Source organism: Pteronotus mesoamericanus, unplaced genomic scaffold (assembly GCF_021234165.1).
Source record: "Pteronotus mesoamericanus isolate MK-2021 breed Mesoamerican mustached bat unplaced genomic scaffold, CSHL_Meso_final contig_221, whole genome shotgun sequence".
NCBI lineage: Eukaryota > Metazoa > Chordata > Mammalia > Chiroptera > Mormoopidae > Pteronotus > Pteronotus mesoamericanus.
Genome location: NW_026555092.1, coordinates 6956548 through 6962664, shown reverse-complemented (window position 1 = coordinate 6962664; position 6117 = coordinate 6956548). Strand labels below are relative to the sequence as shown.

General features: G+C 41.5%; 1 non-coding gene and 1 pseudogene across 1 annotated transcript; both read right to left on the bottom strand.

Annotated features, from left to right (window-relative positions):
* Positions 1-1708: 1708 nt before the first annotated feature.
* LOC129069455 (60S ribosomal protein L12-like) lies at positions 1709-3480 on the bottom strand (annotated as a pseudogene).
* A 2143-nt stretch (positions 3481-5623) lies between these two features.
* On the bottom strand, positions 5624-5757 carry LOC129069500 (U11 spliceosomal RNA). The gene has a single exon (XR_008529003.1). It is a non-coding gene; the product is annotated as a U11 spliceosomal RNA (small nuclear RNA).
* Between the last annotated feature and the right edge of the window lie 360 nt (positions 5758-6117).

Sequence of the window (6117 nt, the reverse complement as noted above, 5' to 3'; positions counted from 1 at the left end):
TTCATGGCCTGTAAAAATCCATCTCCCTGAACCATCTCCCCTCCTCTCACCCACCTGCAGTAAAACCATCCTGTTGGGAGTCTATGATCTCATTAGAAGGAATTTCATTTTGGTTTCAGAAGGTTCTGCTTTTTCCTTACAAATGGTATAAGCTTAGACTACCTGTAAAATAGGAAGATTATTCTTGTCCTATTTAGGAGAGTACAGTCACCTCTAGAATGAACAGAAGGCTATCTATTTATTCCTATTCATATATCCAAGGACATAGTAGGTGCTTAATAAATAGTAGCTAATGTAATTGTATATACTCAAGTACTTCATAAATTGTGAAGTGCTCTATAAATATGGGTTGAATGTCTACTATGTGTCAGGCACTATACTGGATACCAAGGATGCAAATGGTATACAAGATGTAGACAGGATGTCTTGCCTTCACATTGGTGATATTCCAGCTGGGGAATATAAATATTGAACTAAGTTTACAACTAATTCCTTAATAATGATTATGACATTTTTCAGAGAAATACATGTGCTATGAAAGAGCATAACAGTGTGAGGAGCTAACCTAGTGAGGGGTGGGGAGGTCAAGGAGGGCCTACCTGAGGAAGTGATATCTGAACTGAGATACGGAGAATGAGGAGTTAGCCACTTTGGGAGAAGGGAATGGGGAAAATGCTGTTGAGAAACAGCATTTCCAGGCAGAGGAGACAATTTCCTAGAGGCCGTGAGGCAAGACAAGTAGTGACTTCAGATACTGACAGAAGACTAGTATGGCCGGAGCCCTGAGAACAAAGATGGTGGTGGATCCACTGAGACTCACAGGATGTTAACTCAGGCGAGTTGGGAAGAGGTTTCAAATGAGTGAGTCATTGACATGATCAGCTAACACAAAGAAGCACAGCATGCAGGAAATCTGCTAAGGTCAAATGTCTAAATTAGAGAACTTATTCTATAAATTGATTTTACATTCTCAGGCTCTTAGCTAGGTGAACTTTTCTCCTTCTAGCTCTTGATGTTTAATTTTTTTTCCACTCTTGATTTTTTTAAAAAAGCTTTATTAAAATTTAAGTAATATAAAATTCACCCACTCTAAGTGTACAACTCCCATTGTAATCTAGTTTTAGAACATTTCCTTCACCCCCAAAATATCCCTCATGCCCATTTGTAGTCAATCCCTATTCCCACCTCCTGCCTCAGGCAACCATTAATCCTACTTTCTGTCTCTTTAGATATGCAGTTTCTGGATATTTCCTATAAAAGGAATCATACAATATGTGATAATGGGAGTCTGATTTTATTTTTCATCATTTGTATTTCAGTGACCATATGTCCTCATAATTTCTCTAACCTGTTCATGTACTTCATTTTTAGTAATATGGATAAACAAAAGGAAAAAGAAACCTCACTTTCCCAATAAATCTTCCCTGATTTCACTATAATTGACATTTTTCTTGGGCAATCTGTGCAGTCAGAGCAACTCATTCCTGTCAGAAGACCTGGCCTCACCTTTTGATACTCTGTTATGTGATCTGGGCCTCCCAGAGTGTCTGTTTTCTTACCTTAAAGTGAACATACTACTACTACCTACCTTATTGGTTTGTATGATTTACAGGAGCTAATGCATCTAAGTGCTTAATACAGGACCTGGCACTTAATAAGTGCTCCAACAGAGGTGAACCATTATCACAAATTCTTCTGTTTCAGCATTTTATTGGTTGTCAAATAAGCTGTAACTGAAATATTTCCCTTTGTAGTTCTTAATGAGCTGGGCATCCACTGTACCACTGTTGATGTCATCTATGATGCCATGAGGGTGGCAGCTATCAACACTGCAGCCCACAGACTGGGCAGTCCCTAGGATCTCTTTAATGGTTCCAGAGTTCTCTAGCTAAAGATCAGTGACACATCTATTGGGCAATGTCAATAATCTCATTAAAAGTGGTATTTCTACTGTGCTTAATGTGTTTTTGCTTCTTTCTGTATCTTGGCGGTTCTTTGATGGCTTTGATGATCAGGGCAGAGGGAGAAGGCACTACTTTAATCTGGGCCTGTCTGTTCTGAATGGTCAGTTTCACCATAATTCTCAGGCTCTTCCAATTACTGGTTGTTTTGGTGATGTCATCACCAATCTTTTTTAGAGACAGGCTCAGGGGGCTGATCTTGCGGGCCAGGGCAGACATGGCACTGCTTTCCCTACCAGTGCACCTCAGGTGCATGACTTTGGTCTTACTGGGGTCAAACTTCAGCAGCACGGTGCAGGCAGCTGGTATCTGATGAACCCAGATTCAGAAGGACTGAAGAAAGTTGCACCTATACCTCCTTCAAGCCTAAAGCTGAAAGCTGTTTCAACATTTTATTTTTTAAATATATTTCTCTTTTTAAAACGAATTTTATTTATTTATTTTCAGAGAGAGGGGAAGGGAGGGAGAAAGAAAGGGAGAGAAACATTGATGTGTGAGAGAAACATCAATTAGCTGTCTCTCGCAGGCCCCCAACTGGGAACCCAGGTGTGTGCCCTGACTGGGAACTGAACCTGTAACCTTTCCATTCACAGGATAATGCTCAACCCACACCAGCCTGCTTCAACATTTTAATGAATACATAGTATTCCACTGTGTGGATATCTGATAGTTGCTTTGACCAGGCTCTTCCTGCTCTTGAATTTGTAGTTCAGGGGCCAGTAAACTATGGTTGTTCCCTGAGAACCCAAAAATGGTTTTCACATTTAAAAAATATGTATTTATTTATTTCTAGAGAGGGGGAAGAGAGGGAGAAAGGGAGGGAGAGAAACATCAATGCGTGGTTGCCTCTTGAGCACCCCCAGTGGGGACCTGGCCTGCAACCCAGGCATTTGTCCTGACTGGGAATCGAACTGGCAACCACTTGTTTTGCAGGCTGGCACTCAATCCACTGAGCCACACCAGCCAGGGCGGTTTTCACATTTTAAAAGGTTTGCAGAAAAAAAAAAAATCAAGAGTACTTTTGCCTTCTGGGTCAGGAAGCTGAAGTGTAGAGACCTTCTGCAGCCCTAGAATTAGATCCTAAATGCTTGTGGAAAGCAGAATTCAAAGACAAATAGGGAGGTCCTAAACCTCGGTGACTTGAGGCCCATCGCCCTGACGCCAGCAAATCCCTGGGCCTGGCCTGGTCTCCCATAGTGTTAGGATGTGAGTAGACAGGTACTGCTGGCTTGGTAGGAATCTTTCTCTCATCTTTTGTTCTGCCTGCATCTCCAGAGAAGACCCCACATTCCATACCACCCAGATATACGTAGGATTCGCAGTAATGAGGGAAATCACAGAGAATAAGAGGTCCCCACCTTGGGCTCAGACTCAGATGTGGAGAGGGCACAACTCACTGCTTGACCTCACCATGCTACCACTCTCTCGTAACTCAGACTGACTATATCTATGTAAAATGGAGACAGGCAGGACAGGTGTCATACCCCTTGTGGCATTTGCTACTAGCTTTGTTCCCCATCCTCCCATCAAGACGACCTCAGAGATCCCTACAGGGATCCAAAGAAGAGTGGAAAATCTCTAAATGTCATCGTTCCCAGTCCAATGTCCCCTGCTACTTTGCCTCCTACAAATCTTTGCCAAAAGCTCAAGTCTCAAGCAGAATTTCTCTAACAATTAGTATACCTATAGCATGAGCTATTTGCCTGAAGGCCAGGGGGAAAATGCAGGCTAGAATTAAGACAGAGTCAGAAAGAGCAAGCATTTCACTCTGTTACAGAAGTTCTCCTTTCACCTACAACTGCTGCTGTTTCCTGACGGGGCCCACCTGGCCTGGCATCCCTGCTCGCACGCCCTCTGCTTCCAGCCACTAGCTGGTGCTGCTGAGACAGGCCCTTGCTTCCCTGGTTCCGGCAGGTTGGTGTCTCCCCTTAACTCCTGGCCAACAGGTACCAACGATATCTGAAAGAACAGATTTCCATCAAGACCAACATCCCTTTGATCCTTCATAGGAGGCTGGGATGACTGGAATGAAATAAAACTGGCGGGAAGAAAAGCACTGTAGAAAGATGTGTCTGACCTATAAAGAAATTCTGTTCCAAATGACATATATTATACAGACACTTCCTACTGAGGAGTGACTTATTTTCATCATCATTTTTAATTTGTTTTTCTACATGTTTACAATTTTGAATTTTTCCTATTTGGGTGAAAGAAATAATTTTGATTATATCAGCTGAATTCAGCCTGTAAAAAGGATGTTAAGTTGTGGGTAAAACATGCAAATGAAGAGAAATATATTGCATGAATTCTATATTTTAAAAAAGTAAAAGAATACTATTTCATGGTATGTGACAATTATCATGAAATCCAAATTTCAAGCCCTGGCCAGGTAGCTCAGTTGGTTGGAGCCTCATCCTGATACTCCAAAGTTGTGGGTTTGATCCCTGGTCAGTACACATACAGGAATCAACCAATGGATGCATAAGTAAGTGGAACAACAAATCAATGTCTCTCTCTCTCTTTCCTGGGCCTCTTCTCTCTAAAAAAAATAAAATAAAATATAAATAAATAAATAAATATTTAAAAAATAAATTTTGGCATCCATAAATAAAGTTTTATTGGAACACAGCTATGCCCAATTGTTTATATATCATGTTTTGCCGCTTTCCATCTGAGCGGAGTGTCTAACAAACATGATATGGCCACAAAACCCTAAACATATATCTGGCCTTTTGCAGAAAAATTTTGCTGATACCTGCTGTAGGTAATTTTTCATTTCTTCTGCTTTATGAAAAGCACTGCAAGGAACATCCCAGCCTCAGTGGAATCTTCTGGCTTCCCTGTGTCCTGCCAAGTGGATGGTTTCACTCTGGCCATTTTGGCCTGTCTTAGACTGCAGCATGTTCTCCACCCTCAAGGCTTTGCCTTTACTTAAACAGTCCTTCCCTCCCACTCTGCCTAGTTGTCTCCTATGTATTCTTCAGGTTTTAGCTTCAAAGTCTTTTTGCCTCAGGAAAGCTTTCTCAGACATCCTACTCCGAGCCCAGTTCAGCTCTGTCTTCCCTTTGTCTTTCCCTTTACTAAACTTAAGCCTTGTGAAGTCAGACACTGAGTCTATTGGAGTATACTATACATTTACTGTTTGAATGAACATACCCTTACTGCTAAATATCCTAAACATAATTTTACATAGGAGGATACATATCAGGGGATGAAATATCTTAAATCTTGAATTGCCCAGAAAGGTTATTGCTACTAGCAGTAAGAGTGCTACTTAACTGGTGTTTTAAACTATTGCCATGTTTTTAAAGAACAAAAATTACAAAAAAAAGAAAAAATCAATTCAGCTTTAAGAACAGATATGTGTAACCAGCAAAATGAAACAAAGTTCAAGTTTCACATGGTGATTACACACATTCCTTCTAATTGCACAAAACACAAGCACTGATCCGCTATATCCATACACCCAAGGATTAACTCACCTAAATTTAAATTTCCTAAATGCGGCAGTACGGGGAAAACCTTATCTTCTGCAACTGAAACACGTAAACATTATCAGAATGCGCGCGAAGTGGAGCGTGGTAAAGCGTTAGATACAAACGCCAACAACTCAAAAACAAAGAATAAGAAAAATAGCCTTTTCTTTTAGAAACACTGCTGTAGCAGGCGCTAGGACCAACGATCACTAGCTGCCCAGGTACCAAAAAATTATGCTTCCGAAATCTCTTGATGTCGATTCCGCACGTAGAGCAATCAAGCTGCCCTACGTGTGCCACTCACGACAGAAGCCCTTTTTGCTCAATAGTTCTCGAAAGCAGGGTGGCAGTCTTGGCGAGTACCTATTATGGTGTAAGTGAATTTAAAAAAGTGTATGCAGGTTCGTATTCCATGCTCTAGAAATTGAGGAAATGTCAAGACCTCCCAAGCCAGAGGGAAGTCTTTACAGGGAGAGTAAGCTTTATCTTTTGATTTTTATTTATAAGCAAAGGCAAAAGCCTGAATTGACATGCAAATAGCGCAGTGCCTGCTGGGAAAGTGCCCGCGTACCCTTGGGGGAGGGGCGGGAAAGAAAGGTTACGGGAGAATCGAGCGCCCTAAACGGCAACGGGTAACTCCTGTCGTCCCCTTCGTAGGAAAACTTACTTCTTAGGGGGTG